Raw genomic sequence first — 22,786 nt, forward strand, 5'->3', positions numbered from 1 at the left:
GGTCAAACACTTTCCTTTTTTTTACCTTTTCCTGGTTTTGCTCTTCTTTGTCGTCATTGGTGGAGAATTGCAACACTTGGACGCCATGTCGCGTCAAATTTTGCCATGACGGCGCTTCTTTTTCCCCCCTTTTTTGTGACTAAGTGGCTCCATGTGTGTTGTCGTTGCCACAAAAACAGTAAGATTCAAATCCAGGCCTGTTTTGGATTATTACCGTTATGTTATCGTCTTTTTTTTTGCTGATCTGCAACATTTCATTAATTATTGTAAAAGTGACGGACCAATGCGAGGCTTAATACTTTATTCTTAGATAAGATTCTATCGTTTAATTAGTGTGCCAATACAAAAAACGTTGTTTCAGAGATTAGATGCTTTTATGAAAGTTGTTTCTTTACGTACGTTACAAAAAGACACTTTGGCTCTTTGGGAAAAAATGTCCAAAAGTAAGTCATGGAATGCCAGCCAATGGCAGCGAGGCCACCGTTTTGGTCTTATCGGCGATGGCGTCCCTCGCATGCCGGCCTGTCGCGCTTATCTTTATCAAGGGAAATTCCCCCTGAAAAAAAAAGCTCTCGAGGCCAGACGAAGCGGCGGAGCAAACCTGACGTCACGTCATTTGAATGTGAATGACTGAAACGAAAAAGTTTCTCTCGTGAAGCCTTTTAGGAGCGCTTGGTTCTCTTGGCGTCTGTTGAAAAGTTAGCATTTGTTAGTTAGCATTGTTCAATGCTAGGTTGGGTTGAAGTGTGTGGTTTTTATGAGTTAAATGCTAAAATAGGGGATTGTTGTTGAAAATTTATTGACAACAGTTAATGTCCAATACATTTTAATTAGATCACTTTTAAAAACAAGAAAAAAATAGCCCTTTACTATTTGAATTTATCTTTTTTTATGTATAATTGACTTCAATTTATTTATAGATTTTTTTTAATCACATTTATTTTATTTTGATTTTTTGCTACACTTTTTATTTTTTAAAATGTATAGATTAATCTCCAAATTTTGCAACTCGAGATTTTTCATTTGAGATTATCTTGACGTTTAATCTATCATTACTAGAAAAATAATCTTAACTCAATTTTAACGCATTTTGCCTTTATTTTAGGAGTCATCGATCATTTATGACCATTCATCAAGTTTTATTACCCTTGAGGACAAAAGACTTCATTTTAACTGATAGAACGAATGTAAATATGGATTATCGTCGTCAATGGCAACAAATAAAATAACTTGTTTGCATCATTTCCCGGTGAAATACCATAATGACACAGAAGAAAAACCGATTGAATGTACATTTAAATCCACTTTGCGCATAATTAAAGACAAATCCTCTGCTGCGAAGATGTTTTGAGGTCCAGGCCACACGGGAAGAAAGTTTACATCAAAGCCAAAGTAAGGAGAAGTGGATTTAGGATTAGAAGCCGCCACTCCGGCGTCAGGTTTCAATCCGGCCCTCCCACTTTTGGGGGAGTCCGCTCACTGGGGCTGCTTTGTTTGGCCCGGGAGGAGGAGAAGCCGGCCTCTTAAAGCCCGGCGGTCACGCCGCGGGAGTCAGAGTGGACTCCATCTCTCTGGCAAGATGAACTCCAGGTGGGCAAAAAAAACACATTTGGCTCCCCCGAAAAAAACAGTTTTGTCTGATTTGCCTGTTTTTTGTGCAGGATTCCACCTTGGCGCCTGGGATTATTTTTCATCCTGAGTTTTTCGGCGGCTTTCCAGATGGACGGTAAGTGGACACATTTTGATCTTGGTCCAAGTTCCGTTATCTGGCAGTTGAGTTTTTGTATAGAAGTCAAACAGCATTCAATTCAATTTGCTGATTCGGGGTTATTGCAAAATGAAATCTCAGTTTGCGACTTTATGACAATTAGGGTTGTCCCTGATTGGAAATCGGGATTATTTCAGGCATTGGTAGAACATCGGAATTGAGTGGAAAAATATTAGAATGACAAGTCGCCCTAATTGTCGGTCCTTATGTGTATTTGGTCCGCTTTTGCATTTATGTTGTGGGAAATTGGGTTCGTGTTGTGGCAATTTTTATTCGCGCTTTTTCAATATTTTTTTTTTTTTGCAAAGATTTGGGCCGAAGCAGTGTCGCCCTAATTGTCGGCCCTAATTAGTTACTATTAAGTCCGCTTTCGCATTTATGTTGTGGGAAATTGGGTTCATGTTGTGGCAATTTGTATTCGCGCTTTTTCAAAAAAAATTTTTTTTTGCAAAGATTTGGGGTGAAGCAAGTTGCCCTAATTGTCGGCCCTAATTAGTTACTATTTAGTCCGCTTTCGCATTTATGTTGCGGTAAATTGGGTTCATGTTGTGGCAATTTTTATTCACGTTTTTTCAATTTTTTATTTTTTATTGCAAAGATTTGGGCTGAAGCAAGTCGCCCTATTTGTCGGCCCTAATTAGTTACTATTTAGTCCGCTTTTGCATTTATGTTGTGGGAAATTGGGTTTGTGTTGTATGCATTCGGGTTTGTGTTGTGGCAATTTGCGTTCGCGCTTTTTACATTTTTTTTGCAAAGATTTGGGGCGAAGTAATTGGTCCGAAACTTGTCGGCCGCTCGATTAGGCACACCTGCCCGGTCCACGCCGGCCATCCGGAACCCCACAAAAGCACCATTGTGCTGGCCGGTTTACCTCTCTCGCGGTAATTGGGCGCCGTTAAAGAGAGGGATTGTTTGCGGTCAAAGTAGGAAGAATAGCTTCTCATCCGGAGCGGCTGGCCGTTGTCATTCTTTCCAAAAGCTGCGTCCTGTCAACATGGCTAGCATCATCAAAAAATGGCTTCCCTGCTGAAAGGGAATGGAGAATCCGGTTTCAAAACCGGCCAATGGCAGGGAAAGATCCATTAACAGGAAAGTATAAGTTAAAAAGAAATTCTAATTGCAATTATTAGATAAAATAAAAAAACTTTTAATTATGAAAGCTTAGATTTATTTGAAATTAAACAAAAGCAAAAAATGTCTTAACATTTATTTCATCAAAATCTTTCATTTCCACCTTAATATTAAATACATCAACCAAGACAATATTGAATTCAATCAAATCATGTCTTCATTTTAATGAACCCATTTTCCGTAAACTATGCGATCCGACGTCTGCGTGCGATTGGTCGGTTCGATGGGCTTCGTGCACTGGTGTCAAAGATGCGGCCCGGGGGCCAGATTGGGCCCGCCGGGTCCATTGGGGCGGCCCGCTAAAGAAAATTACAACTTCATGTTATAGAATAATGAAGATGATAGCTATATGGTGAATATTTACTCTTTTTTTTAAATAATTTACCTTTTTTTGATGAAAAAAAACTTTTACTTTTCAATTTAATTAATTAAAATATTTTTTTTAAAGACGGCTTTAATGTAAAAAAAACATTGGGGGACATTTTAAAAAGCTAATATTTATTTCTTCCTATTTTCTGAGTCCAAAAATAATCTAAAATTGAGAATACATAAAAGGGAGAATGTCAAAAGACAACGCTACAATTAAACAATTGGAAAATGTCAACTTGAGCTCCTTCCACTTAGCATCAAAGCGTCAAATGTGACCCGTCGTCAGTTTATTTATGACTTTTCCTGCGTCCAAATCAACTTCAAAGCCTGTTTTGAAAAGGAAACGTTTGGAAAAAGAAAGAAACCCACGCAGGAAGCGACGGCGGCGCGGCGTGGCCCCAATGCGAGGGCGCAAACGTAAACGCGCGTCATTCCGCAGGGAAAAACAGGATTCGCTAAATTTACTCGCGACCAAACAAGTACTGGACGCTCTTAAAAACGTGAGGACAAAAGCAGGAAATGGTGGCTCCGTGTGTCACCTTGCTTTGACTTTGAAGTTTGGAGTCGTAAGAGCTCGTCATTGGATTTTTTAAACATAAACATTTGAGTGAAGTGATGTATTGGTCTGGTTTTTGTCTGCTTTGTGGCTAATTGGTGATTTTTGCTAGCATTAGCTGCGATCTTTATACATTTTGCGGGGATGGTTTGCTTTAAGGAGTGCGTTTTTAGCATTTAGCATGTTAGCTCAGACATTTTGGGAAAGGTTAGCTTAGCGGTGTCAATTTTGGAGCTTATTTGGCCTCAAATGTGGGACTTCCTCATCTGCTTTTAGCTAATTTGTGAATGTGTTTAGCATCTAGCATGTTAGCTCAGATGTGTTTATGTTTCCTGGGACATTTTTTGGACACTTTCTGGTCTAATTTAGTCTGTCTTGTGGTGAGTTTGTGATTGATGTTAGCATTTAGCATGTTAGCTCAGACATTTTTGTGATAGTGTTTAGCATCTAGCATGTTCGCGCAGATGTGTTTGTGTTTTCAGGAATATTTTTTCATACTTTCTCGTCTAAATTAGTCCGCCTGGGGGCCAGTTTGTGATTGCTGTTAGCATTTAGCATGTTAGCTCAGACATTTTTTTGATTGTGTTTAGCATCTAACATGTTCGCTCAGACGTGTTTATGTTTTCAGGGACCTTTTTTGACACTTTCTGGTCTAATTTAGTCTGCCTGGTGGCCAGTTTGTGATTGCTGTTAGCATTTAGCATGTTAGCTCAGACGTGTTTATGTTTTCAGGGTAAATTCGTATTAATTATGTCAATTTTTAGGCCGTCTGGACTTAATAGCTGTACGTTATCTTCTCGTCTGTTTAACCTCTTGACTTATTTGTGATTGTTTTTAGCATTTTGGCTCGCATTTTTCTAACCTTTTCAAGAAAACGTAAGTTATTTTTAGCATTCTCGATGCGTGTCAGTATTTTTAGCACATTAGCGCTGACATTTCTCCACTTTAAAAGTCATCCGAAAAAGGATTCACGTTGGTCTCCGCCCCCTAGGCTTGTCTGAGACTTTTGTTAGCATCTAGCATGTTAGCTCTGATGACATTCCTCCACTTTGTCAAGGCATCCCAAAAGTGTTTCTTTTTTCTGGGAGCTCCTGACACCCCGGTGTCTAAAACGCCTCGGAAAAATGTGCTCAGCGCGGAAAAGAAAGACGGAGCCGAAAACAAGCAGGTGACTGTTCGTTCCGTTGTGATGATGAGCTCAGCGTTCGGAAAGACTCATTCGCATTGGCCGCCTCCCCCGTTTAAACAGATTGGACGTCTCTCGCCGACGATGGCGCCGAAAACCTCGGCGACCGTTGCCGACCGAGCGGTTTTTTTCTGTTGACTCAGCTGTTTTGCAGCTGCGTGGTTTTCCCAATCAGCGTCTGAAAAGAAGGTTTGCTCTCATCGTTGGCTAGCAAACGCGAACAATTCACTTTCCGTCTTACAAAAGTTTTACGCTTTGACGGCCAAAGCCGATAAGTTGCCTTTCCTTTTAATGTGTAAATCCTTCCAGTAGCCCCAAAAAATAAATAAACACAGCTTGCTGTCCTGGCGCAATGAAGCGAATTAGGCGTTTGCGCAAGCTAATTTGAAAGGTTTTTGGCTTTTTATTCTCTGTTTAGCCGTCCATATTTCCAAGTGGTTTTTGCGCAAAGTGGCCTCGGAAGCAAGGAAGTGACCCGAAATGGATCCGGATTCACTGACAGGTCGCCAACAGGTACTCGTTTGTGGAATTTTATGGCGGCTGGCAGACACATGTGACCTGCTCTGTTTTTAAAAGGAGAAAGCTTATAAATCTGTAAAGCTTTTACGGCCACAACGTTAATTTGTTACGTTTTTTTCCCCCAATTGCCTCAAAAATATTACAATTGCAGTAGTGACTGCACTTTTTTTTTACAAGATGTCTTATTTCTTCTGCCTCTTTTTGGCCAGCTTTAGCACCCCCAACTGTGTGCCTTCTTTTCAAGTTTGGATCTGAGAAGGAGCTTCCGCAGTTGGAAGAATCCCATTCTTTCCCAATCATTCATTTTCTGAACCACTTTATCCTCACAAGGGTTGTGGGGGGTGCTGGATTCCATCCCACCTGCCAATTGCAGGGCACAGGGACACAAACAACCAATAACACTCATGCCCAGGGACAATTGAGCTTCCAATTAGCCTAGCATGCATGTTTTGGGAACGTGGAAAGTAACCGGAATACCCGGAGAAAACCCACGCAGGCCAGGGAAGAACATGCAAACTCCACTCAACCTGGATTCGAACCAGGATGCCAGTTGGACCGACCTGGATTCGAACCTGGGATCCCAGAGCTGCGAGCCCGACTCGCTAACCACCCCTCCACCGCGCCGTTTATTTCCCAATCATTAGAAAGAACACCCCACCGTCTCCGAATCAAAGCGCTGTGGAATCGTACGCGTGGCTTTTTAATGGGGCTTCCCGTAAGCGCTGTCAGGACAGCGGGGAACGTCGGATGAAGCCTAGCGTAGCGTGAAGCCGCCTCAGAAACTTTTCCAGGGATCTCGGGCTGATCGGGACTCTCTGGAAGTGCTGTATTCCAGCCAGACCAGATGGTATCACTCAGAAGCTCCCCCCTTCCGTCCCCCTTTCCCTCCCCCCCTAAAGGAGCACTTTGGATAAGTTACACGAGTATCTCCAATGTGATGAACACAAACACAACGACTCCAAAGCTTGGCCGTGTCCTCGGGGGTTGTTTATACGCCCCGACGACCATTTTACTTGAAAGTTACGTTGCAGATGTTGACTTTGGAGTCCATTTTTTGGGGGTCTCCGTCGGGAGGGAGTTTTAGGAAGACATAGTACCCTAAGCTATTTGGCCTTTGGCGCTTGGTAACGTTTAGGAAGCGCGTTAGGAAGTGGAAAAATGGCTAACCTTGACCCCGTTGGACACGTTTTGCTGTGTGTGTGTGTCTGAAATGTTTGTGTGTGGCGTTAGAGGCAAAGTCGTGCGTTGATGGCGCTTAAAATGATTTTTGGATGGGAGGCAAGAATGTGTTTCTGGCAGAGCAGAGTTTTCTTTCTGCCCTCTCTGACTTGGTTACCTGTCTTTCCTACAGAAGGCTCTCATTGTACCCCAAAAGTGCGCCGCTCTCAGATCTGGTTTGATCCGGCCCATTCTGGCATTGACTATTGCAATGACTCAGCATAAAAATCGACTCTAGAAACAATTAGGCATTCTCTAAACATTCGCTTTTTTCTATTCGGATATTCTCCATTTTTAGACTGTTTTTGGACTCAAAAAATAGGAAAAAATAAATATTCACTTTTTTTAAATAGCAAAAAGATCATTTAAACTTTTTTCTTAGATAGGGAAAATATTAAAGATGTTTATGTTTAATCATGTTTTTTACAAGTAGGTTTTTTCAGCTTAAAATTTTGAGGAAAAATGTCTGTTTAATGTTTAATCATGTTTTTTTTTTCATTTCAGGAAAGACGGTTCATTTTAACAAACATATTTTAAGTAAAAGTAGGTTTTTCTCCAGCTTAAAATTTTGAGGAAAAAAAGTAAATTAATTTTTTAACTTTTTTTCTTAGATAAGGAAAACATTAAAGATGACTGTTTAATGTTTAATCATGTTTTTTTTTTTCATTTCAGGAAAGACGGTTCATTTTAACAAACATATTTTAAGTAAAAGTAGGTTTTTTTCCAGCTTTAAAATTTGAGGGAAAAATGTAAATGAATTTTTAAATATTCGCTCTATAGCTATCATCTTCATTTGAATGTTATCCTAAAACATGAAGTCGTAATTTAGTTTTGCGGGCCGCACCAAGGGAACCGGGGGGCCGGTTGCATGCAGACCCCGAATCTCATAGGCTAGGAAAAACTGGGTTGCAGTACCTTCCTCAGGAGCTGCCATCAATTAGGATGAGAACTTGATCCGGGCCCCCTTTCATCCTTAAAACCACTCGTTTTTTTATATGAAAGGAAGCCCTAATCCACCCCCCTTCAGTCTGACTCAGTGGTTTGCTCCGCAGTGACACATTTATGGCTTAAGAAGACTCCCAGTGCATATAAACCTTATTTAACTCGGTCTTATCTTTCTCTGCGGTCGCGCTATTCGCTTTTAGCTAACATGGCGGAGCAGCGCTAATGATCCCCAAAAGCCTGCTGTCATTCAGTTTAGTAGTAATGTATTTTCCGTGGAATTTCATAAAGGCGGTGTCATGTCTTAGTAGGTTTTAAGTGGGGGTTTGCATTTTTTTTAGCTTTCACTTTGGCTCCCAAGCAGAGCTGTCAAAATGGTGGTCCGGGGGCCAGATCTGGCCCGCCAAAAGTAAACCATGTGCATTGACTTGACGCTATAAATAGAATTTATGGTACAATTCCAGTCCACAAATCACATAATAGTTATGTTTCTTTAAATAAATGCATTTTTAAAAGAGAATATTGACTGTGATTTCCCCATTATAGATAAAAAATGGGAACTAAACTAACTTTATTTATTTATATATATTAATTAATATATTTATTTATTTGTATATTTATTATTATTTAAATTAATTAATTTATTTATTTGTATATTTATTTATTAACTTATTTATTACCTATTTATTATGTCTAAAATGTATTTTTCCTGTGTCTGTATTCTCACCCTATTGCTAATGTGACAATGAAATTTCCCAAATACAGATTATTTAACCTAATCTAATCTAATTTAAATGTAAGATTATTATTTTTTGGAATAAATACGTAGAAAATATTTGTATTGACTTGTTTAAATCAAAACACAACGATGTCATCATAATTTGAACCAATGTTTCTTCATCTTAGTTCCCTGACAAAACCCAGCTTGCTTGTCAAACTATATTTTCTAAATCTGGAGCCAATTAGTTGATTCACTAAATTTTGATACTTCACAGAAATCCGGTCTTCTTTTCCGGAACCAATCCAACACTTGATTAAAATTGCCACGTCAACCCGACCCGACACTGGACCCAAATGGAATTTCCCTCCAAACATTTGCTGTCCAAGATGAATTTTCTGTCCGGCCAACAAGGTCACATGCCTTTTTTTTTTAACACCCAATGAAGTCAGCCTTCAGGACGGCTCGGTTTACCGAAAACACGACGTCACAGTTGGCATGCTCGCGGATTCTTTGGCCCAATGTTCGATTTTCACGCCACCTTCAATCGCCTTGAATTTACGCTAATGGCCGCCAAATGTCGGAGTGATCTCACACAAGTGTGCATATCTCGACTCCCCTGCGACAAACCGAAAAAGCAAGTATTATTTTGTGGTTTTATTCATGCAGTAAATATGTGTATTGTCAAACCTTTTTTGGTCCTTGGTGCCAGATAATCAGCGATTGTTGGTCATCTTTCAGTGCCGTTCATGGCACTCCACGTCCCAACTATTTGGACATTTTATGACCTTCCCTTTACTTCCATTGCATTTTTTGTGCTAACATTTTGTGGTGGATTTCCCTTAAAAATTGCCAAAGTTGGATTCAAGGTACTTCATTTTTTTGGTTCGGGTGGGAACCAATTGCAGTATTGCTTTAAAAATAAACACAAAAAATGCAATGGAAGGAAAGGGAAGGTAATAAAATGTCCAAATAGATAACAAAATGTTATGATGAAAAAGGTATTTCCAAAACAATACAATATTTTAGGCAATTTGTTTATTACTGCCTAAAATATTGTAATGTTTTGGAAATACCTTTTTCATGATAACATTTTGTTATCTATTTGGACATTTTATTACCTTTGCTTTCTTACCATTGCATTTTTTGTGCTTTTTTTTAAGGTAAATCCACCACAAAATGTTAGCATGAAAAGGTATTCCCCAAAACAACACAATATTTTAGGCAGTCATTTGTTTATTACTGCCTAAAATATATATAAATATATATAAATATATATATTTTTTTGCAAATACCTTTTTCATGATAACATTTTATTATCTATTTGGACATTTTATTACCTTCCTTTCCAAAACAATACAATATTTTAGGCAGTCATTTTATTATTACTGCCTAAAATATTGTATTGTTTTGGAAATACCTTTTTTAATGATATTTTGTTATCTATTTGGAAATTTTATTACCTTCGCTTTCTTACCATTGCATTTTTTGTGCTTATTTTTGAAGGTAAATCCACCACAAAATGTTAGCATGAAAAAGGTATTTCCAAAACAATACAATATTTTAGGCAGTCATTTGTTTATTACTGCCTAAAATATTGTATTGTTTTGGAAAGGAAGGTAATAAAATGTCCAAATAGATAACAAAATGTTATCATGAAAAAGGTATTTCCAAAACAATACAATATTTTAGTCAGTAATAAACAAAGGAGTGCCTAAAATATTGTATTGTTTTGGAAATACTTTTTTCATGATAACATTTTGTTATCATTTGGAAATTTTATTACCTTCGCTTTCTTACCATTGCATTTTTGTGCTTATTTTTTAAGGTAAATCCACCACAAAATGTTAGCATGAAAAAGGTATTCCCCAAAACAACACAATATTTTAGGCAGTCATTTGTTTATTACTGTCTAAAATATTGTATTGTTTTGGAAAAGAAGGTAATAAAATGTCCAAATAGATAACTAAATGTTATTATAAAATAGGTATTTCCAAAACAATACAATATTTTAGGCAGTCATTTGTTTAATACTGCCTAAAATATTGTATTGTTTAGGAAATACCTTTTTCATCATAACATTTTGTGGTGGATTTACCTTAAAAATTGCCAAGGTGGTATTCAAAATACTTCATTTTTTTGGCTACCATTATACTTTCCATTTTTTCATTTTGTCTTCATCATTGAGAGCCCAAAAATCGTATCCCTGCGCCGCTGTTATTTACAAAAAAAAGGAACGTAGCCGCTAACTAACTGCTTTTCTTGACTTACAGGTTGTGGTCCAATTAGTACGTGGCAGAAGTGCGCCTGACTTCCTGCGATGGGGGGGTTTACGGGCCCACGGGGGCTTTTACCGCGCGGTCATTCCCATTTACAGGAGCTCCCTTTGTTTCCTACCGCAACATTAGCGCCGTCTAAATACCTTCCAGATGTGCACGGGAAGCTCGCCGCCGGGGGGCGCTAGCTAGCGCGTGGCTGGCGACGTCCCGCTGAGACGAACCGGGGGGCTTCCGTGTGCACGTGTGGATTTTATGGTCCATCTCGCTTTGGTTTATTGTATTGAGGAAAGGTGAGCGAGGTAGCGGTTTTTCCACGTGGAGACGTGTTATTTATAGGACGATTGTCAGACTCGGGGGAGTCGTAGAATAGTCAATTTCCAGCTAGCTAAGCAGAAATGAGAGCGGGTGTGGGAGGGCGGGGGTGCTATATAACCAAACTGAAGAACAATACCACTTGGAAAAGACGAAAGGCAGTACAGTAATCCCTCAAATATTGTGGTTCATGTAAACCAGACATGGCCACGATAATCGTAAAATCACGAAGTAGGGTCACCCCTTTTTTTTCCAGTGCTGAGCCCTAGTAGCAAGTGTATTTTCACATTTTTATGAAGTTAAAATAAAAAACTAAATATTTTTTTGTAATTAATAGCAGAAAAAATCGTGGACAAGAGAAATCACGATAAGTGAAGTCGCGATAATCGAGGGATGACTGTATTATCAAAAAAGCAGGCCAAATTTGAATGTAAACAAATACTAAGGAATATTTCTATTTAATAGTGTCGCAACGATACTATCGACTAACAATTAATGTTGCTTTGACATTGATGAAATCATTGTTTTAAAACATTTGAGAAATTTTCGAATGGCAAATCATTGACTTTGATGGGAATGTCGCCTCTACCAACAAGGCAACAAGTCTTTTTGTGCTTCTGTCTTGAATTAATATCCTTATTAGAAATGAATTGGATGTCCAGCTATGTTAATGCTGAATAGTAAGCTAGCCATGTTAGCAATTATTTCCCATTCAAGTGAGTATGTAGTCATTTAGTTTTAACATATCCCTCCCGCCCTTCACAAAAATCATGGTAATATATTTTTATCTTTTGTCTCTGGTCTTCAGGTCTTGGCTCCCTGAACGAACTGGACCTGACGGAGCTGATCGGCGTCCCCCTCCCGGCGTCCGTCTCCTTCGTGACGGGCTTCCAGGGCTACCCGGCCTACAGCTTCGGACCCGACGCCATCGTGGGGCGCGTCACCAAGCACTTCCTACCCGACCCCTTCCACTACGACTTTGCCATCACCGTCACGGCCAAGCCCACCACGCGGCGGGGCGGCGTCCTGTTCGCCATCACCGACGCCTCCCAGAAGGTAACCTTATCTGGACTCCAAAACACGCTCACTACAAACCCCACCCCTCCCATCTCCTAGGTGGTCCAGTTGGGCGTGGCTTTATCCGAGGTGGAGGACGGCTCCCAAAGAGTCATCTTCTACTACGCCGACCCCGTCACGGGAGGGAAAACCCAAGAAGCGGCTTCGTTTAAGATGGCCGACCTGACGGGCAGGTGGGCCCGGTTCACCTTGACGGTGCAGGGGGCCGAGGTAAGACCGCAAAATGGCCGCCGATGACCCTGAATTGTATTTTTGAGGCTCGTTTTTGTGACGCGAAGGTGCGCCTCTACATGGACTGCGAGGAGTACCACCGCGTGGCTTTCGCCAGAAGCCCCCAAGCGCTCACCTTCGACGACGGGTCGGGCATATTCGTGGGCAGCGCCGGCGCCACCCGCCTGCCTCGCTTCGTGGTAGGTCACTCAAAGCGGATTGGACGCCGGCGTCGGGGCGCGTGGGAAAGAAACTAATGAGGGATTAGATTGAATGGGATGCATTTATTGTGATTGTACAAAGATGGCGTCATGTATTTTTGTTTGCCCCCGCCCCCTCAAGGGCTCCATCCAGCAGCTGGCGCTCAAATCGGATCCCACGGCCCCCGACGACCAGTGCGAGGAGGACGAGCCTTACGTAAGAAGCACGCGTACGAATGCGATAGCGCTACCTTGCGGTCACAATGGGCATTACAGCTCTTCACACAGGTTTTAATACATTTCAAATATACGTATAATGGAACTAAAAGTATTTTTATTATTATTACTTAGTACTAAAAGGTTTTATTTCCCAACATAATGCTCGAATTATAGTTTTAATTTTGTTTAAATGTTCACATTATTATTCGGAATAGTATCATTTTCCTCAGTGCTGTTATTATTATTCAAAAATATGTATATTAGTTCATCAAGTACAAACACTGATGAGAAATAAATCACATTTTGAAATAAAAATAATTGGGGGAATTATATATCAGTAGAGAATAATATAAAATATAGTATATGATGTAGTAGTATCATTAACAGCATGACTAATATTAATATTTTTACTTTAGTTTATTGTAGTTTTAAGTTAAAATAAAAAGTAAAAAAACATTGATTAAAAAAATACTTGTTTTGCAATGATAAAAAATTCAAGCATTTACTTATGCATGATTTTATAAAAAAATTTCCCTGTAAAAGCAAATACTTTTTATAGTACAATTTTAACCATTTGATTTAGCTGTTGAAACTACTAAAGGCGGTTAAAAAATGTATTTTTGAAATGTTTTCAATCTGTTCAGGCGTCTGGAAGTGGCGATGGCTCTTACGAGGATTTGGAGGGTAAAGACGAAGTCAAGAAAGTCGTGGAAAAGAAGCCCTTGCACCAGGTTCGAACCCGCATAACTAATCGATTAATGTGCAAAAAAGTCCAACTTTTCTTAAAAGTGTATTTCATGAATCATGACAACAGAGGGCGCCGTATCCAAATAGAATTCCCGTGTTGACGCAGCTTTCATTTCCAATTTTTTTAGCCGCATCCGAACCCCACGTCCAGTAGCCCCGTCCAAGCCCCGCCCACCCAGGAGTCCAAACGCTTCCATCAAGATGACGACGAAGACGGGGACGACGCGGAAGAAGAAGCTTCTGGCCGGGAATTGCGGACCACCACGCCTGCCGGTAAAACCGGGCACCAAGAAAATGTGTTTTTCTCAATTCTCAATTCTCAATTTTTTCCCCGCTCAGTTCCAGCGCGCCTGGCTCACGCAACAACGGCGGTCTACCCGTACAACCCACGTAGTTCTGTTCAGACGGGAGAGAAAGGAGAGAAAGGCAATCCGGGTCCGCGGGGACCACCCGGACCCGTCGGCCCGGCGGGAGAAGGCTCCGACACCCCCGGCGAGCCCGGACCCCGCGGCCTGCCTGGAACTCAAGGCCCGCCGGGAGAACCGGGCAAAGACGGACAACAAGTATTTTTATTTTTTTCAATATTAATGTGATCACTGTCAAACATACGGCCTGCGGGCCGGAAGCGGTCCAATTAAATGCTTTTATTTATTTTTTAAACCAATTCATTTTGACGGACACATTTTTTTCTCGCAGGGGACAAAAGGAGAAAACGGCGTCCCTGTAAGTTAGAGACATGAGACTTAATTATTAATATTTAATTAATTCAAATGAATTGCTACTGATGACATCATCTTGTTTTTAGGGCACCGCTGGACCTCCAGGATTGCCAGGCCTTCAAGGAGAGCCTGGAATCAAAGGGGAAAAGGTATATATAGACACAAGACATTGTAGACCTAGGTAAAAAAAAATGGAGCCACACACTGGAAGTCCACAAGGTGGGGACTTTCTGCAGACTGAAACTACCAATGACAGTGACAGATGTTGAATTTGACTGCAGGGCGATATTGGCGTCGGACAACCGGGTCTTCCCGGACCGCCCGGACCTGCAGGACGCTTCTCCACCCACTTCCTGGAGGGTTCCGGCTCGGCTCCGGACACGGACGACTTTGACGGAGATATGGAGATCATTCGAGTAAAAAAAAACTGAATTTCACGACTCCTAATCCCTTGGTGGTGAACTGAGGTATTAATAGCGTCATCCACCAGGGACCTCCTGGTCTTCCGGGACCACGCGGACCTCCCGGACTTCCATCTGAGGCAATCTCACATGGCCCGCCTGGCGTCCCCGGTCAACCTGGCGAGAAGGGAAAAGCTGGACTTCCTGTAAGAACTCGACTTTCATAGGATTCAAATACAAAGTTGGAAAAGCACTTGCCCCATGGGTCATTTTTAAAAAAAAAATGTTTCAGGGAGTCAATGGAATCAAAGGAGAAAGAGGAGCTGCTGGACAAAAAGGAGAAATGGTAAAAAAAAAAATCTCATGACGGTCCTTTTTACTGGATCTCACTCGTCATTGGGGTTTTAATTCAAGTTGATTGATTGGTTGATCCGACAGGGAGAACCTGATGTGAACGGCCAACTGGGACCAAAGGTAGAATTTTTACTTTTAATTTGGGATTTTAACATTTTCAGGGACAATGGACTGCCATTTTTGGTCACATTTTAAGTGTTGTGATACTTGAACTGGGTTGGCAGGGTCATTTGATAAATTCAACTGGATTGGATGTTGGAAAGAGTTCAACTGTATGGTCATTAAACTAAATATTTTCGACTTTTACAGGGTGATCAAGGACCTCAAGGCTTGCCAGGACTTGCCGGTCCTGAGGGTCCACAAGGACGGGCGGGACCCCAGGGTCCAGCCGGCCCACCCGGTCCCCCTGGAAACGGTTCCCAGGTAATTCACAGCAAAATTCAGAAAATATGGGGATTTTCAGATGAGGGACAAATCTTTTATTTTTTATTTGACAGGGACTTCAAGGAGTTACAGGACTTCAAGGACCAAAGGTAACAATCCAAAAACATATTTAGTTAAATACAGGCCTTAACACATTTTTTTGGCCTTTGGTAGGGGGACGATGGTCTCCCAGGTCCTGCTGGAGAACCAGGTCTCAAGGTACGTTGTATTCCACACCAGTCGTGCATGATTCACCACAGGAATGACAACAGTGTGTTCTTGGCGTGTGCAGGGAGAGTCCGGCTCCATAGGTGGACCAGGACTAGACGGACCAGAGGGTCACAAAGGTTCCGAGGTCAGTGAACGCAACAGCTAAACAGAGTTAAAGCGTCACCACGAGGGTTACAGAAAGGACTCTGTGTTGCGTTTAGGGCCCGAAAGGAGAAGCTGGCGATCTGGGACAAAAGGTACCAACCCGCATCTTTGTGATTGTTTTAAAGTTCTGCCGACCTCAGTTCCTCAACTCTTGCTCCTCAGGGCGAGCCGGGACGCGACGGCCTGGCTCTACCCGGCCCTCCGGGACCACCCGGACCTCCCGGAAACGTCGTCAACTTCCAGGAAGTGAGACCCGAGCGCTCGAGGCGACTTTCGTCGGCCACTTTAACGTATCTTCTCGCGTTCCTCAGCTCCTCCTCAACGGCACCGACGGCGTCTTCAACCTTTCAGAGATTTTCGACGCTCAGTCGGCCGTAAGTTTCGCCCCGTAAAAAGGATCGGGATAGAGTTGCCGTCCCGTGAGGGCCCCCAAACATGTCGTGATCTTCTCTTCGCCATATTTTCAGGGACAACAAGGCTCCAAGGGAGACGCCGGGGTGCCAGGTGTCCAAGGACCTTCAGGACTCAAGGTAAGTTTTTTGGGTGGGAGGTGACTTCATCCTGAATGGCCTGTAATTTATGAAGTATCCTAAAATGGTTATTTATTTATTTTTTGTAACAAAGATGAATTAATTCCCCTAAACTACATGTTTTCGTTTATGTTAAACATTTTGTAAAGACGTTTTTACTGAAATTCTCCTTTTAATATAAAAAAATAATCAACTACTTGTATGTGAAAATGCATTTTTAGTGAGTTTCTTACTGAAATAAATGACATGAGATTGAGAATCATGTCCACACGGTGGCAGTAGAACCTCAGCAGCGAGTTGTTTGATGGAAGAAAAGTAAATGATGTAAAATAGCATTCATATACAGTCATACCTCTACTTACAAATGCCTCTAGGTACGAAATTTTCAGGTTACAAAACCTTTTGAGTTGCAAATGAGTGCCTCAAGATACGAAAAAAAGATACAACTTACGAAAACGTCAATACATTTCCATTATTTTATTTTGAAATTTTTGCAGATGCACTGCTTCTTGCTTGACAATTTCCCTACACTCTACTGGGCTCTCATTGGCTGTCTCACAACAACCCTCCATGTTTCGTTGACCGGCATTGTCTGCTTAAACTTATGCTTGCCGAATGTTAGCTTTCTAACACTTGTGCACATGCACCCATAGATTTTGCATGTTTATTTATTTTAATGGCTTATTAAATAATTTTATGATCACGTCCTCATTTTTCTACACAAAAATGGGACACTTTGATGAATTTTAAAGGTTTATGTAGTTGGTAGTTTTGTGGGGACCTTGGAACGAATTTGAGGATTTACATATAAAGTACTGCTCTACTTACGAAATTTTCAACTTGCAAAAAATGTGCTGGAAACAATTAATTTCGTAAGTAGAGGTACGACTGTATAAAAATAACTAAAAAATGCACATTAGCATTCATAAATGAATTCATTATTTACGATTCCATCTTCACAGGGCGAGAAAGGCGAGCCGGCCGTTATCGTCTCAGAGAACGGAACGATCGGCGACCTGTCTATGCTCAGAGGAGAAAAAGGATACAAGGTGAATTGGGCAGAAATTGTTTAATTATTTTAAATTTCTTTGAAATATATTGAGGGGAAAAAAATCCACTTTTGCGCAGGGCGATATCGGAGCAACTGGTTCTCCAGGGCCGATCGTAAGTACAAAATAATCCACATGTTGCGTTTAGGGACGACGGAAGATGACCGTTTTTCCTTTGCCCGCCTAAAAGGGACAGTTGGGAATGCCGGGACCGAAAGGGGATTTGGGTTTCCCTGGAAGACCGGTAAGAATTTTCCGAAACATGAACTCCAACCACCTGTGTTTTATTGAGCACAATGACAGATTTTTTGGGGGGTGTTTTTAAGGGTCGAATGGGGGCAAGTGGACCCAAAGGACAAAAGGGGGACTCAATGGGAAAACCGGTAAGGCATGATGGGTAAATAAATGATGAAGTATGATTGAATGTGAATTAATGATTGGTACACAGGGACTCCCCGGACTGCCTGGACGACCCGGTCGACCCGGAATGTTCCGGTGTCCCAACGGGGTGAGTAAAATTATAAAATAGGGAATAACAACAAAGAATATTTTAAGTTTTCCTATTTTTTTATTTGTATATGGACTATTTTTAAAATGTAAAAATGACTTTGCAGACTGTCTTTCCTGTTCCTGCCCGACCTTTCTGCAAAACACCGGTAAGTAAGTCACCCAAATAATATCATCATCTCTTCTCTTTATGGGATATAGAAATACTCTCTATATATTCATTACGGACAACTGTGTTTTATCACCAGGTACATCCACATGGCAGTGGTAAGTAAATATATCTTTTATAGCACATTTAAAAAAACGTTTTTCATTTCTATTGACATTTATGCCCGTCAAAAATCTTGACTTGCTTTCAAGGTGATATGTATGACGGGCAGAAAGGACAGAAGGGAGAACGCGGTATACCTGGGACGCCAGCGCCACCTAGTGAGTCAAGAATAGATTTTATCCCATGTTTAAAATTTTGAAATTACACTGACCTGTAATCTATAGAAATCATTTTAACCGTTAAGTTAGACACTACTTTTTCACCCTTTTGTTTTATTCAAAGGCAAATATGGTACATTTTAAAATTTCTATTTTTATTCTATATTACGATTGAAAAAAATGTATACTTGAAATTAAAAGGAAACATTATTTTTGATTATATATTCTCTCCTCTTCAGATACATTCAAAGGACGCTTGGTAAGTTACAAAAACATTTCAAATCCAAATAGAAATATATGATTTAAAATGCGTAAGACTATAAGATTATGTTTATCAGGGAGTAAAGGGCGAGCCAGGATTGGACGGCGAAAAAGGAGAAAAGGGCGAATGGGGCTCGCGTGGGGAAATGGGCGTTCCCGGGAAAGCAGGCCCAGTGGTGAGAGGCGTCGCCATGGCAACACCCGCCAATCCTATTTAAAATTGACGCTAATGTCTCCCTCGCAGGGACCCAAAGGCGAATCGGTGGTTGGACCGCAAGGCCCCCGCGGCGACCCGGGTCACCCGGGCCCTCCCGGCTACGGCGCCCCCGGTCCGGCGGGGCCTCCGGGACCGCCGGGCCAGGGGAGTGGCTTTTCCATCGGGAACTTTGGGAAAAAAGGTGCGCTGTTTGGGTTTGGGCGTTCTCTTGGATGCCCCCCATGAAAAGACTTAACTTTGTATTAATTTTTTTGTGGCTTAGGTGTACGTGTCCCCGGACCACCAGGTCCACCCGGAGCCCCCGGACCTCCCGGCCCACGCGGACCCTTGGGCGGATCGGCCGCAGTGAGTTGCGCTCGGGAATTTTGTGCCTTTTTTATTTACCGGGTGCTAGATTGCCTTCAAAAGTCAAAAGTATTGGGACAGCTTGGGGAAAGACACATATTGGAATTGAGACCAAAAGTATTGGGACACCCGCAACAAGTGGGAAAAAAATATTGGGTCAAAAGTATTGGGACAGCTAAATAGGGGAAAGACACATATTGGAGTTGAGACCAAAAGTATTAGGACACCCGCAACAAGTGGGAAAAAAATGTGTCAAATATATTGGGACAGGTTAGAGATTTTGGTGTTGAGACCAAAAGTATTAGGACACCTGCAACAAGTGGAAAAAAAAATTGGGTCAAAAGTATTGGGACATTCAACCAAATATTTCAGGAGCTAAGCAGACAACAAAATATTTTGGGTCAAGAAAGAAAATGCTGGACTTGCTTTAAAAGTATTGTTTATGTTAGGCTTTCATTTTCAACCACACACACACTTAAAAATGTGGATTGTTTTCAACCCGCGTTTTTCAGGTGTCTACATTTTCCTCGGTGGACCTGATGATGAGGAACACGGTCGGCGAGGCCGAGGGAATGCTGGCCTACGTTTTGACCACGGGAAGTCTCTACCTCAAGGTGTCCATGGGATGGAAGGAAATCCAGGTATTCCACCACGGCCAAACATTCTCCATCTTTTTCCCAGCACTCAACTTTTCCTGCATTCTAGCTCGGCAGTCTGCTCCACTTTTCCACGAACGTCATCCCGCAGGACGAGGTAGTCCAAGTCCAATATTGATTCCGCCCGGAGACATTTTAACGCGTCTCTTGTTTTCAGCCGCGGGCGGCCCAGCAAACATCCGGCGGCGCCGTTCGCCGAATCGCCGCCGTCAAGGACAGAGTGAGTACCCAAATCCGCCGTTTGCGCTGGAGTTGGCCCACAACCAATGTTGGATTGGATAACTTTATTGGATAACTTTATTCATCCCGTATTCGGGAAATTTCATTGTGACAGTAGCAAGGAAAGGCATAGTTATAAGTTAGACAGTACAGTCTTTGCGGGCCGCAGAACAACAAAGCAAAAGCACAAAGTACATATACATATAATGACTAATACGCACATATAATAATATCCCAGAATAACCCCAACAGCTGCGTTAGTTACGCGTTATGCGTAGGTGCCTGTATTTTGCAGGTTAGCATATAGCTAACAGTTTGGTGGAGCTGCTGCCTACCCTTTATCATGGCCACTCAACAAGCGAAAGTAAAAAAAGACTCTTTTAAGATGGAATAGCTGTCAGAGTATGTTAAAATAGAAGAACAAGCGGTGAAATTGGGTGAGAAAAGGTCTCCTCTGTAAAACATGCAGCCAAGCTAAAGTTGTCAGCGAGTTTTCTGATGGAAAAATATTGCAAATAAATGGAAGCTTGACTATCGCAAGTGACACATTCATTTTTTTTCCAGCTGAACCTGGTGGCTCTGAACCAGCCGCACACGGGCGACATGGCGGGCCTGGACGCGCTGGACCGGCTTTGCTACGAGCAGGCCAAAGCCATGGGCCTGCCCCCCAACTACCGCGCCTTCGTCTCCTCGGGCAAGCAGGACCTGGTCCACGTGGTCTACCCGGGTTTTCGGGACACGCTGCCGGTCACCAACCTCAGGGTCGGTCGGCCAGACAAACAAACGAAGGAACGTCGGGTCGCCACGCCGCGAAAGTTTACCACGTGATGTTTTTCCTCGCAGGGAGACGTGCTCTTCGGGAACTGGAGGTCCATCTTCACTGGCGACGGGGCGCCCCTCAATCCCAGGATTCCCATTTATTCCTTTGACGGACGTGACGTTTTAGCCGATCCTTTCTGGTCAGTAAATCTCCTTTTTTTTTTTTGCACTTGCGTATTCAAACGTTGACCTTTTTGACCCAAGTGATATTTTTAGATTGTTTAAAAAATACAAACTATTGTTAACCCTTTATTAGTGGTCGATAATATACATTTTAGAATAAATACTTGTTTATAATGTAACTAAAAATCAAAATACTCCAATTAAAATGAATATAACCGGACGTAAAGTCTGTAAAGTCACATGCTAAAGTTTTTTTATTCATCTTTTTTATTATTTTACTATTATTATTTGATTTTCAGGCGTTGACGGTGATAGATGTTGTTTGACTGGGAGAGGCGTTTCAAATGTTCTTTAAAGAATTTTGCGTTATAAAAATGATTTTTCCCCCAAGAAATCACTTTTTTAAACGTGTGCAGTCGATTGGTCGCCGGTCTTTTGGTTGCCGCTCTTTTGGTCACCCGGACCGCGACAACGGGCGACCAAAAGACTGACAACAAAACAAGGTAAAACAAGACGGTCTACGCATGAATAAAAGGCAACAATGGCCATGAGCAGTTTCACTGAGCCGACGTGTTTGTATGTACATGCGTTGTCCCTTTAAGAAGCTACGTCCGTCAGGGTCTTAACAAGTTCTCCAACAAAAAAACAATAAAAGTCCGGGAAATTTTGAGCTTTTCTTTAGCCTAATAATTACTAGGGCATGTAAGTATGACTAAATAGTCATTCACAGTTTGTATTTAGGGAATTTGAGCAACAATTTAAATGGTAATTGTCAATAACCTTCCGGGCGACCAAAAGATCGGCGACCAAAAGACCGGCGACCAATCGACCATTTACCTTTTTAAAAGAGTTTTTTTCATATTCTCCTTTTTTTTTTAAAGGAAAAAATAGTGTGATTCCCTTAGAAAACAAAAAGTTAATTGGGGGAGAAAGTATAATATATTTTTATCCTCAACACACACACTTAAAAGACTGAAGACAAAAGCATTTTCCTATAATATTTGTTTCTAATTGATTAACATCATGTGATGAGAAACTCATAAATACGCGTTTTTAACAAATGCATTTGAACGTCCCAGGCCGGAGAAGAGCATCTGGCACGGCTCCAGCCCGCTGGGCAACCGTGTGGTGGACAAGCACTGCGAGACGTGGCGTGCCGCTCACCTGTCGGTGACGGGGCAGTCGTCCTCCCTGACGGCCGGACGCCTGCTGGCACAGCAGACGCGAAGCTGCTCCGACGAGTACGTCGTCCTCTGCGTGGAGACCCACAAAAACTCCTAAAAAGCAGCGGCGGACATCGGACGTCCGCCTCGTCGTCCGTTTGGCACATAGAGCGAGCTTTTATTTTTTATTTTTTTGGGGTGGGGGGGCTCTTTCCCCACCAGCGACCAACTTTCCAATCCAAACCGTCCCCAAATTGTCCAACATCGTCCGGGAAGGGAAGTGAAAAACGGCTTTTGAAGGCCGTTTTGTTTACAGGTTGTGACGTCACGACCGCTTTTCCACCAAAATTCATGCACTGTAATTCATTTTGTGGTGTCCACGCAAGTCTATTTAATTTAAATGCCTTATTTATACCGTCACCGCACATAAACATGAAATCAGAAGAATGTAATTTATGCTTTGCTGTCGTTCCTTTTGATGTTTTTCTACTTTTTGGGGGTTTCGCTACTAGAAGAGTTCAGGTGCTCGTTTGGAGGACCGAGACGTCTCGCAGTTTATTTTCATGATGAGAAAAAAAAATGGAGAAAAAGTGTTTTGGTGCTTCGTCAAGAAGAATAAAGTTTTCTCCTGATTCATATTCCATTTTGTGTCCTTTATTGAAGGATGAAACCAAATGGAGTACATCAATATACTTGTAATATTATATATTAATAATATATAAAGTGTTTTTAAGCGTTAACTTCA

At 41.7% G+C, this 22,786-nt stretch overlaps 1 pseudogene across 1 annotated transcript; it reads left to right on the forward strand.

Annotated features, from left to right (window-relative positions):
• Window positions 1–1,216: 1,216 nt before the first annotated feature.
• Window positions 1,217–22,684, forward strand: LOC144092135 (uncharacterized; annotated as a pseudogene). Its single transcript, XR_013305983.1, has 34 exons — window positions 1,217–1,590; window positions 1,662–1,726; window positions 11,807–12,054; window positions 12,115–12,285; window positions 12,354–12,485; window positions 12,628–12,702; window positions 13,349–13,435; window positions 13,580–13,724; window positions 13,791–14,014; window positions 15,235–15,458; window positions 15,523–15,567; window positions 15,641–15,703; window positions 15,780–15,815; window positions 15,886–15,969; window positions 16,035–16,097; window positions 16,191–16,253; window positions 17,216–17,302; window positions 17,382–17,417; window positions 17,493–17,546; window positions 17,629–17,685; window positions 17,751–17,810; window positions 17,917–17,958; window positions 18,058–18,076; window positions 18,170–18,238; window positions 18,478–18,497; window positions 18,577–18,675; window positions 18,744–18,897; window positions 18,979–19,061; window positions 19,574–19,702; window positions 19,767–19,814; window positions 19,875–19,937; window positions 20,501–20,698; window positions 20,780–20,895; window positions 21,958–22,684. The product of XR_013305983.1 is annotated as an uncharacterized LOC144092135 (transcript).
• The last annotated feature ends 102 nt before the right edge of the window (window positions 22,685–22,786 follow it).

This window comes from Stigmatopora argus, chromosome 17 (assembly GCF_051989625.1).
Source record: "Stigmatopora argus isolate UIUO_Sarg chromosome 17, RoL_Sarg_1.0, whole genome shotgun sequence".
Lineage (NCBI taxonomy): Eukaryota > Metazoa > Chordata > Actinopteri > Syngnathiformes > Syngnathidae > Stigmatopora > Stigmatopora argus.